Raw genomic sequence first — 12,023 nt, 5'->3', positions numbered from 1 at the left:
AACTCCCTTGCTGTACTGTTTATGATGGCATGACAATTTACAGTTTTATGAAGCATGTATTTTTATACTTAGGCATACGTGCCCACTGAGTACTCTCGTACTCAGCCCTGCATATATTTCTAAATGTGCAGGTTGAGCAGTGGCTGATGAAGATGAAGTGACGAGTGGAGCTTTTGTCATAAGTTTATTAAATGAACTCTTGGATACATGTCTCCATACATGTAGTTCAGATTTGTTAATCCGCTGCGTACTCCCGAGTTTTATGTCTTTTAAGTCAAGTCGGATTCATCCGAGTGTACAAGTTATTCGAGCCCTTATGATTAAACAACAATTCTTTATAAATTTCCGCTGCGTATTCTTCAGTAATAAGCCATTTTGATTTAAGTCGGATCCATCCGAACTTACTAGTTATTTGAATCGTTGTGGCTAAACGTAAGTTATATTATAAATGTTTCCCCTTCACTGTCAATGATTGAGTCCGACCCTCCATTAATTATTCACGCCCCTTTCTATCCCAGCTTCTAATCTCCCTTCCTTGGTCACGGTCTCCCGGCTTAGTTATCCTTAATTAGGTCCGGTCGTGACAAAAATACACTAATCCACTTGGCAATTTGTGGTATTTAGTCACATGCTCCAAGGATTAAATTAATCATGTGTGAGAGTAGTAATTGAATAATGATATTAACAATCATGGAAATGTTACTCATTAATAAAATACCATAGCATAATTATTCATGTGCCCAAAATAAAATAATTATAGCACTAATATTAGTGCACTCACTCAATTATAATATTCCTCATCATAGGAAAAATAATTTAAAAATATTATGCTAGGAAAAAATTTCATAAACCGGCATCATTCGATTTCTCGGTAAAAATAAACTGCACTTGCTTTGGAAACTTAATTAAAATTCCAAGTGCTAAAGTCCTCAAATAAAAATCATAATAACTTGCTCACAATGATATACGTAACAAAATCACATAATCAATCAGTCACGTAATTTCACATAATATCACGTCAAAGCAGTAGGCAAACACAGACAAACTAAACGTCTCTCTGACCGACTCATTTCATCAAGGTTCTCACTCTTTCTTTCTTGACTCTATTTCCAACTCATTATTCCTATTTTCTTAATAGGACAATCAATCTCTCTAATAACTCGGTATCCGGAAACTCTAATCCCGGTAGTTGAAAATAAAATAAAATCTCAGCTCAATTCAATCAGCATTTCTATCCCAACTCATTTCTCAAATCTCTTCACTCTAACTCTATCATTGGTTTGTCCACTCATATCTCTATTTAAAAGACAATCTGTCTTATCTGCTCATAAAAAAAAAATAGTCTCGCATCTCGACATCTCAGTACTCTCAATAGTGTTAAGACACTATCTCCCAATATAAGGAAAAGTACGGGGTGTTACACAAGCTCTACTATCCAGATGAGAATTGTCTTGATGAACTGATCAAGGAAAACAACCAACTGAAGACAAATGTCCACACTCTTTAGTCAAAACAGAAGAAGCTCCAGTCTCAATTGATTGAGACTAAAATTGAGCTCAACAAATCAACAACGGAACGTGAAAAGGCATCGCACGAAATCAAGAGACTCAACTACAAATTGGAGCAAGCAGTCAAGAACTGCATGGAGTTTCCACTGATGAACAACTTTCCATCAACTGCTTTAGTGGAAAGCATCGGAGGAAAGTTGACCGCAGCCGAAAAAGAGAAATGAGTCATGATCCAGGATGTAACTGAAGCATACAACGACGACACGTCAGAAGAACCCAGGGATTATGACAAGTAAAAGTTCACAAGAGAAACCTGATGGTGAACAAGAATGTTCCTCCTCCACAAAGCTACAGACGAGCAAATGAGACACCCAATCAGTACATCCTCCTGAAAAGACTGGAAAGCCGATTTCAGCTGAAATATGGGGAAGGAACTTCAGGTCTGAAACAACATCAAAACAATGGAGCAAAGAATCAAAATCTTCATCATCAGTCCAGGGGAAAGAACAAGAGTTACCAGAAACTGAAGCCAGTTTAGTTCAGAAAAGAGCAACAGCCATGGAGACAAGACAATGATAAGTCTAGTTGAGCTCAATATCCACCAAAACAATATATGACTGGGACCCCATCAGTCTCGATTTAGACAATATCGGTGCAATGCTCCACACTATCAGTCAAGATGTCATCAGTCGAGAACAACTCCAGTATCTCAAGGGAGATACACTGCTGAGCAAAGGAGACCTCCAGTTAACACAAGACCTTACTACTACAAGAAGGAGGTTCTAAAGAAGAATGCCGCTCAACCAAGAAGAGCTTATGTGCCAACTGAAGATATCTCAACTTCAGTCAGACGACCAGTCAACCACAAAGGAGCAGTGGCACGCCGAGTGCTGAAGCAGATCTGGGTTCCAAAAGGAACACTAACTAACTGTAACACCCCGCAGTTTCTTTATTACTCATATTTTTAAGTTCTCTATTAAGAGTATTGAGATACTGGCATTACCTTATTAAAGATGAGATGGATTTTTTTTAGTTTGAGATGTGAGTATTTTAGAAGCTGATGATAGAACTAGTGGGTGAGTCTTTAATAGAATGAGTTTTTGATAAAGATGCTGATTAAATTAAGGAGAGGATGTAGTTTCTGTTTCCAATAAATAAAGCTTAATTGTTTTTTTAGACAATTTATAGTGTTAAGTTAAGAGGATACCTAGCTAGAGATAGAGCCGAGGTGAGTGAGTGAGACTTACTATAGAGATAGAGTCGGACTCGCGAGACGAGTAAATTGACGTGAAACCTTGACTGATTTTGATGTGACAATTGTGTGAGATTAATTGTTTGACTGTTATGTGACTTAATTGATACGTGTGCAGTTATGATTGAGTGATTATGATTTTCTTGAGATTTATAGCACGAGATATTTATTTTAAAATTATTTTAACGAACAAGATTTATTTTTTAATCGGGAAGCAGTAAAGTACCAATATATGTATATTACGAATTTTTCTAACAGTAATTCTCAAGATTTATTTTCCTGAGACGATGTGAAGTTGATGGAGTAAGTGCACTAATTTTTAGTGTTATTATTTTTATTTTGGCCATATAAGTGTATAGAGTATAGTTTCTATTAATGAGTGATTTTACATGATTTATTTTCACTACACACATTGCTACTCTCACAACTATTATTTTAATATTTATACCATGTGATTAATTATCAAGTGGCAAGTGGATTAGATGGATTTTAATGAGCATTAATTATGTGTTGATGGTTTAGGGGACAAAGCATTTAATGCTAATATTCTTAAGATCTAAAGGATCAAAATAAAATTCTCTCTCACTCCCTCACCACCCTCTCCCTCACGCCACTCTCTCTCTTTCTCCCGGCAAGAATCACCATTAATGAAACCTTCAAGCTTCCTAAATCAATTCTATGTGAGTAACCTCCTTTGAACCAATCCCTAAAACACCTTATACACTTGAATCAAGAGATCTTGGAAGAATTAGAGCTTGGAGTCTAGAGTGAAGAAATTCTACTTCTCTCAAAATCCTTGAGTAAGTGTTAGATATCTTTAGATCCAATCGTATTTGAGTTATATATGTGTATATATGCATGATTGAAGCAAGAAAAACACCCCTCTATTTCTACCTCAAAATTTTCGAAAATTTGGGGTCTTTCCCTTCAGAAAAATTTATCTTCCTTTTCTTAAATTGGAGTGAGATTCATGTTTATTGATTTATATTGAGATGATTTCTATGCGTATTGAGAAGCTTTGACATGAGGTATGAATTTTCACTTAGGTTAGTTTATCTAAAATTTGGGAGTTCTTGAGTTTATGGTTTGAATGATAAATTGATTATGAGTATGAGCTTATGAGATGACTAATATGATAATTGATGGAGTGGATTGATGATTTGAAGTGGATTGTTAATTTTGATGAAGGTTAGTTTGATAAAAATTAGGTATATGTGTCTCTATGATTTAAATTGCTAATTGATGGTTGATATATGTGATTAAGTGACCTAAATTGATAGATCTAAGGTTGGATTAATTATCTAGTCATGCTTGTAGATTTTCAAAAAGTTTAGTTTAACAAAAATTAGGATTTTCATGTCAATGTGTTAACTATGTGAATTGGCTTAGGATAAATGATTTTGAGCATGCTAATAGCGTTTAAAAATGATTAAGTTGGTTAATTGTTGCCTATGTGAGATTTTACTTGAGTTTAGTTTGCATGAATAAGAGGAGTATTTCCTAATGTGTAAGTTATGAGGTAGATGTGATTATATATGGCTATTTGAGAAGCATTTGAGCATGTTTACGTGATAAGAGATGAAACGAATCATTTCTTAAAATATTGATTGAGAATCGAGTATGATGTTGATAAAGGGAAGTTGAGTTTGTTTTGTCTTGAGTCGATTGACCTTGTATTTATGTTCTTGGGTGTTATAAGATCTTAATTATTTGAATTCTTGAGAATTTTTCATTGAAGAAGTTTGGAGTTGAGGTTTTTGCTTTTATATTCAAGTTTGGAGTTATTTTGAGACGCCACTGACCTACTGTTTTCAATGGGTTTTTGTAACCCAAAAGTCTTAAATATTTATGGTGATTATATACGAGAGTCTTGAATACCCTCGTCAAATTTCATGTCATTTGGACTTTGTTTACTATTTTTCTAAAATATAAAACTCTAACTGAGACTTTCTACCGAAAAGTTTGTAGAGCAAACCCTAGAGACACCTTTTTCAGTCGCTTTCTGTACCGTTTTACCTTCCAACTTTTTATGATAAAGAGGTTATTGTGTTAGATATCTACCCACCAAATTTCAAGCCTTTTCAATAATGATTACTATTTTTCAAAAATCAAAACTTTCAGTTGCACAAAACTGCTGGATATGGTAGATTGTAGGAGAACGGCCATATCTCTTCAACCACTTGGAGTTTTTCAACATACTTTTTTTAAAATGAAACTAGACTCAAAAAGGTTTTCATTGATATAGGTCTCGAACCCAGGAGACGTCTGAGGTGAAACAGATTAAGATTTTAGTTTGAGACAGTGTAGAATGACGGTTGTATGTGATAACTTATATATGTGTTTCTATGTGCCTTATGTGTCTATGTATGTCTATGTGCTTGATTGTTATTAGTCTAGCCCTACTTGAGTGACAAGTCGAGAGTAGGATTTGTGATCTCTTAAGATATATGTATATACTTAGGAGATTGAGATAGTTGGAATATATAAAAGATGAGTGATGAGATAGCATTGAGATAAGAATGATATACATAGTAAGGGAGTTCCTGACTAGTTTCATTTATCTTATCTCATGAGCCACTCCGATGTTGTGACATCTGAAGATACGAGCAGAGGACGGAAGTAAGATCACCCAAGTACTACGAGAGTAAGCTAAGTTTGCCAGGTGGGCATTATTTTGAGTATACATATTATACGAGCTTTCTTAAATGATATGATATTTATGATTATGATTTGAGTTAATGTTATGCTTGAAACTAATTGACTTGTCGAGTTTTGTTGATAATGACTTGTGTGTTACCCTCTACTGACGAGACGAATTCGGTCCTGCCACAAGCGGAATTTTGTGCACAGAGGTGACTGTGGCCGTTTATCGGGTCGGCCGGTCACGGTACTTGAAAGGAAGGCCTACTTCTCAGTAGCTTTAATGATGAGTTGTAGATGTGGTACATACATGCTGAGTATTTTGACTGCAGTCGCTTATGATTTACAACTGCTTACTCAGGTTCTTTCCAACAAAATCCATGTGTATTGCTTATGTGGCAAGTTCAATTTATAGCTCTAAGAGCAAGCTTTCATTTGTTTTTCGGCATATATCCACTGAGTACTTTGTACTCAACCCTGCATGTATTTCTAAATGTGCAGGATAAGCGAGGAGGAGGAAGATCGGTCTGGTGCTGGCGGGGACTTAATTTGGACGACGTTGTTTCTTTATCGCATTTCTACTTCATACGGTAGCCTTTTGAGGTTGGATGTTTATATTTTGAACTTAATCAGGAAATACACTCCAGGCTATATGTCTTTATACATATAGTCTGGTCACATTTTGCTGCGAGACTCTGTAAATTATAAACCTTTGTAAATATTTAACTATGTCCGCTTTGTAAACTTTGTCGAGAATCCCTGTACTTTTGAACTTATGAAATCGATAATATTTGTGTCTTTGAGATGATAATATTGTTGTTCATCTTTACATGTTTTGTTGTGAGCTTCCGCTTGTTGGTTGATCTAGTTCTTCCTTCTTTACTTTATTATTTTATTTAGTCGTATCGATAGCCGGTCTACGCTATCACTGGCTAGACGTCGGGCTGCGACACTAACGTTAAAGGACCTAAACGTTGATTGGGTAACTAAAGTAATTCTTCCTTGCTAGGCAAAACCAAGAAACATAAAAAGAATGAATAAAAAGCTCCAAGAAATATGTGGTACTTGGACAGTGGTTGTTCGAAGCAAATGACGCGCTATAAAGAATATCTAACACAACATGTTGAGAAAGCTCGATCAAAAGTTGCATTCAGAGACAACTCATTAGGAGAAAGGCTATGGTGTGCTCAACATGGGTAACGCCAGTATCAGTAATGTTAGCTATGTTTCTGGACTAAAACATAATTTGTTGACTGTGAGTCAATTTTGTGACAGCTGATCCGTAGTGAAGATCAAGAATGATGAGTTCACTGTAAGAAACAACCAGAAGAAGGTGGTACTGAGAGGAATCGGGCAAGGAAATCTCTACGTCGTATCATGGGAATATAGCCCACCTGAGACATGCCTCATCAGCAAGAGCAACTCAGAGCTCAACTGGCTATGGCACAAAAGACTCAACCACCTAAACTTCAAAACAATCAACAAGCTTGCCAAGCATCAACTGGTAGAAGGATTACCTTCTGTTGTGTTCCAGAAAACGCAAGAATGTGAAGCACGCCTAAGAGGAAAGCAAACAAGAGCCTCATTCAAGTCAAAATCAGGACACTCATCAGAAAGAATTCTCCAACTGCTTCACATGGATCTATTTGGTCAAGTGTCTCCCAGAAGTTATAACGATAGAAAATACATCTTAGTAGTGGTAGATGATTACTCACGATATACTTGGGTTATTTTTCTATATAGAAAAAGTGAGACACTGAAGGAACTACCAAATCTGATGAAGAGACTAAGTGTTGAAAAAGATATCAACATCAATAGTATCAGATCAGACAGATGGACTTAATTCCTCAATTCAGTGATCCGGAACTACTGCGTGGAACGAGGGATCAGTCATCAGACCTCTGTAGCAAGAACTCCACAATAAAATGGTGTAGCCAAAAGAAGAAACAGGTCTTTGAAGGAAGCAACAAGGACGATGCTAGCTAAATCAAAACTTCCACTGAAGTTTTGGGCTGAAGCCATCAACAATGCCTGCTACACTCAGAACCGTTCCTTCCTTACTCAAAGACATGGAAAAACTCCATACAAGCTATGGAAGAACAGGAAGCCAACAATTTCTTATTTTCATGCTTTCTGTTCTAGTTGTTTTATCCATAACAATGATAAAAGAAAGTTAAACGCTTTTGATAGCAAGGCTGATCCAGGAGTATTCCTTGGATATTTTGGAACTAAAGAATCCAGCAAAGCCTATCGAGTGCTTAACTCTCAAACTTTAATTGTGGAAGAAACACCTTATGCTATTTTTGACGAATCTATTGATGATTTCAGGAAACAGGAAATTGAAGAAAATGCTAAGAATAAAGGAGTTTTTAGTACTGATAAGAAAAGCACCAAACTAACAGAGGTGTTAGTGTGGGGACCAGGAAAAGATGAAGATACTGAAGAGCTTCAGTATCAGAAGATCAGTCAAGTAACTTAAGTTCCTACTGAAGTTGCTACAGAAGGCATCAGTCAAGGGGGAACTCCACCCACTGGAGAACCCAAAGAAGTTGTAACTGAAGAACGCGTGGAACCCAACTCACCACCTGTTGAACACTCACCTGCTCGAGGAGCAACTAAAGCCATCACCGAACAACAGTCAACTGAAGGACCACGACCCATTCTAACTGAAGACCTCCACCCTCACCAGAAGAAATCAAGAAGTACAGAAGATGGTTTGAGCTACATTCAAAGGACAATATCATTGGAGAACCATCAGATGGTGTGAAGACTCGGAGATCAATGTAAAACCTCGTCTTTGACATCAACCAGAACTGCATCAACGAAGATGAAAATTTCAGTTGTTTTCTTATCAGAGACTGAACCCAAGGATGTAGAAGAAGCACTGAAATCCACTCAATGGGTTATAGCAATCCAAGAAGAGCTAAATGAATTCAACAGGAATTCAGTTTGGGAGTTAATGGATCTCCTAGATGATGCAAAGGTTATTGGACTGAAATGGATTTTAAAGAATAAGAAGGACGAGAAAGGAAATGTGGTTAGAAACAAAGCAAGGCTAGTGGCCAAAGGATACAATTAAGAAGAAGGGATTGTAGGAATCGGGTACACGATCGAGTGAATTACAACTGAAAGCAACTTTTACAATTCGAAACTGGACTAAGGAAAAAGATGAATTAAAAGATAACAATGTGACTAGAAACAGAATTACAAAACAAATAAAACAAACTAGATGAATGCGTCGAGTCGAGGTGGAACTCTTCCCGCAAGAAAATTATCGCCCCGGTAGTGCTCACGGTGTAGGCGTATCTTCCCCAAAGGTAAAACGACGAACGTCTCATCGGATGTAGCACCATAATCTGGCGAGCTCCGGCGAACTGAATTGGATCGAGAACTGAGCAGTATGCAGTGAGGAATGCAGATTTTCGTAGATGTCAAACGCCATGCTTCTAGTCTACTATTTATAGGCTGCTCAAGCTCATTAGGGAGATTAAATCCTCAGTGAAGAGGATTAAAACCATGGACTGTTATGGGTGTTACAAATTCAAAAGCATTTGAATTTGTTGTTACATATTGATTCTGCATCAATGGCAGAAATCAACCTCCTGTGCAGTTTTCGAAACTGCTGCAACTCTTCAAGGCTTGGGCTGAACGGGTGGGCTTTAGTTGGGCTGATAACACAAACACAATTGGGCCGAAAATTAATAATTCAAAAGAGCCCAAAAGTTTTTTGTCCAAAAAATTATATAGTTTGGACCCAAACACCACCCAAAGCACCAATTGCCAAGATCCAAGATCCAAGATCCAAGTCCTTGGCCGCGGCCCATACCCGACCCGCCTGTCCGCCGGCGGCGTCGTCATCCGTCCGTCCGATCGATCGATCGTCGGCGGCGGCGCGTGTGTGTGTGTGCGCGAGGCCAAGGCCTTCATCCAAGCCCATAGCAAGCCCACAAGTTATTGGTTCCATGTGCATTGCAATTCTTATACAAGAGTGTTCTTCTCTTGTTTTCCAATGTGGGACAACAACACATTACAAGTGTTATTTCCCTTCTCAACACCCAAACTTTGATATACAATATCTCACTCACCGGAAATCGGTTTTGAGACTTCAAGTATACCACGTTTATCTACTCGAGACGTAGATTAACATCCAATAATTATTTCAATTAAATAATGAATATTTAATTAAATAATTAAATTTAGATATGGTCCAAAACCATATTTCCAACAATCCCCCACATGAGTGAGAAAACCGTATGCAGATGTATGCAGACACTTAAGTTCAGTCCTCTTAAGAAACAACATTGCATTTGGAAAGGTAGCTTGTGGCTTTGAACCTACCATAGTCAATCTTATCGAGTATACCGGCGGCCTAGTGGATATGGTTCCTTGAACTAGTCCTCCTCGGTGTATACTAAGTCAACAATATTGACACAATATTGCTTCAATCCTCATTCGTTCTTACGTTTGTGTCCATTACAGGCCTTGGAACACCCCTTTGGATTCATAAGTGTTTCAATCGAAGCGGCCACACTTCACACTTATATAGGTAACTCTTAACACAAGCATCCTGCTATACTTGTCCTCATTGAGGAATTCTAGAGTTATTAAAAGTCAAGGACTTAACCTCACCACATGCAGGTTTCCGAACATTCATTGTTCTACAAGGAATAGGCAATTCGAGTGTTCAACACACAGATTCTCATAGCTTAGTTGTCCCATTGAACCAAGTTCTTGGGATCCTCCAGTCATCATGGTTGGGTATCCACTATGATCATCTTTATGATGTGGATTTCAAACCCATTCCCCCTAACAGTCTATACATTTGATCTCGATGGATACTTTTAGTCAACGGATCGGCTATATTATCAATTGATCTTATATAATCAATTGTGATAACACCACTCATGATCAAATGTCTCACGGTATTATGGCGTCGACGAATATGTCTCGATTTACCGTTATACGAATTATTTTGTGCTCGTCCGATAGCAGCTTGACTATCACAATAAATTATTACGGACGACACAGGTTTCGACCAACATGGAATATCCTCGAGGAAATTTCTAAGCCACTCGGCTTCTTCACCAGCTTTATCCAGAGCTATAAATTCAGATTCCATGGTCGATCTAGCAATACAAGTTTGCTTCTTGGATTTCCAAGACACAGCACCACCCCCCACAGTGAATACATAACCGCTCGTTGAGAACGAGTCTTTGGCATCAGAAATCCAATTTGCATCACAGTACCCTTCAAGTACAGGGGGCTCCCTAGTATAATGAATTGCATAGTTCTGAGTATATTTCAAATATCTCAAGACTCTTTCAAGAGCTTTCCAATGTTCATTACTAGGATTGGCTGTAAAGCTGCTTAACTTGTTGACCGAGCATGCTATATCGGGACAAGTGCAATTTGTTAGATACATCAAGCTCCCAATAATCTTAGCATATTCTATCGCATCAACAGGTTCTCTCTTATGTACATTCAAATGTACACTAGGTTCCCATGGAGTCTTAGCTATTGGCTTGTCAAAAGCATTGAACTTCTTTAACACTTTCTCAACATAGTGAGATTGTGTTATGGCTATACCATCAGGCTTTCTTAGAATTTTAATTCCAAGAATTACATCAGCTAAGCCCATATCTTTCATGCTAAAGTTTTTACTTAGCATATTTTTCGTTTCTTGAATCACTCGGGAATTACTCCCCATGATGAGCATGTCATCTACCTAAAGACAAACAATAACATAGCCGTTATTAGAATTCTTAATGTAGACGCACTTGTCACACTCATTGATTTTAAATCCATTTGACAACATTACGCCATCAAATTTCAAATGCCATTGAAGCGGTGCTTGCTTCAATCCATATAAAGACCGTTGGAGTTTGCATACTTTGTGCTCTTGCCCAGGTACTACAAACCCTTCAGGTTGCTTCATATATATTTCATCTTCCAACTCGCCGTACAAGAATGCAGTTTTCACATCCATTTGGTGAATCTCGAGATTGTGCAAAGCAGCAATGGCGAGAAGCATCCTAATAGATGTCAACCTAGTCACAGGCGAATAGGTATCAAAGACATCATACCCTTCTTTCTGCCTGAAACCTTGAACAACAAGTCGGGCTTTGTACTTATCTATAGTACCATCAGATTTGTACTTCTTCTTTAGGATCCATTTGCATCCTAAAGCTTTACTTCCAGGTGGTAGATCCACTAACACCCAAGTATGATTCTGCATAATTAAATCAATTTCAATGTCTATGGCTTCTTTCCATAGAGCTGCATCAGAGCCATATAAAGCTTCTTTGATCGTCACTGGTTCGCCGTCTAACATTAAGACAACATAATCCGGTCCATAGACCTTAACTTTCCTAACTCGTTCCCCACGTCTTGGTTCTACATCCACAGGTTTAGACCTTGGTCTTTTCCTATTAGGTGGTACTGGATTAGAACTCGTGGCATCATCTACTTGTGTAGAACTCGTAGCTTCACTCTCAACTCCATTGTTCGAGTTAGACACTCCCTTATCCTTATTGGGATAGATATTTTCAAAGAATATAGCATTCCTTGATTCTATCATTGTCCCAACATGTATATCGGGTATCTCCGATTTGTGCACTATGAAA

General features: G+C 37.7%; 1 long non-coding RNA gene across 1 annotated transcript; it reads left to right on the top strand.

Moving 5' to 3' along the window:
* Positions 1-3,298: 3,298 nt before the first annotated feature.
* On the top strand, positions 3,299-6,208 carry LOC130992850 (uncharacterized). The gene is made up of 3 exons (XR_009091441.1): positions 3,299-3,560; positions 5,361-5,761; positions 5,902-6,208. It is a non-coding gene; the product is annotated as an uncharacterized LOC130992850 (long non-coding RNA).
* The last annotated feature ends 5,815 nt before the right edge of the window (positions 6,209-12,023 follow it).

This window comes from Salvia miltiorrhiza, chromosome 7, assembly GCF_028751815.1.
Source record: "Salvia miltiorrhiza cultivar Shanhuang (shh) chromosome 7, IMPLAD_Smil_shh, whole genome shotgun sequence".
NCBI classification, from domain to species: domain Eukaryota; kingdom Viridiplantae; phylum Streptophyta; class Magnoliopsida; order Lamiales; family Lamiaceae; genus Salvia; species Salvia miltiorrhiza.
The sequence above is the reverse complement of the archived record's forward strand: the minus strand, read 5'-3'. Positions and strand labels throughout refer to the sequence as shown.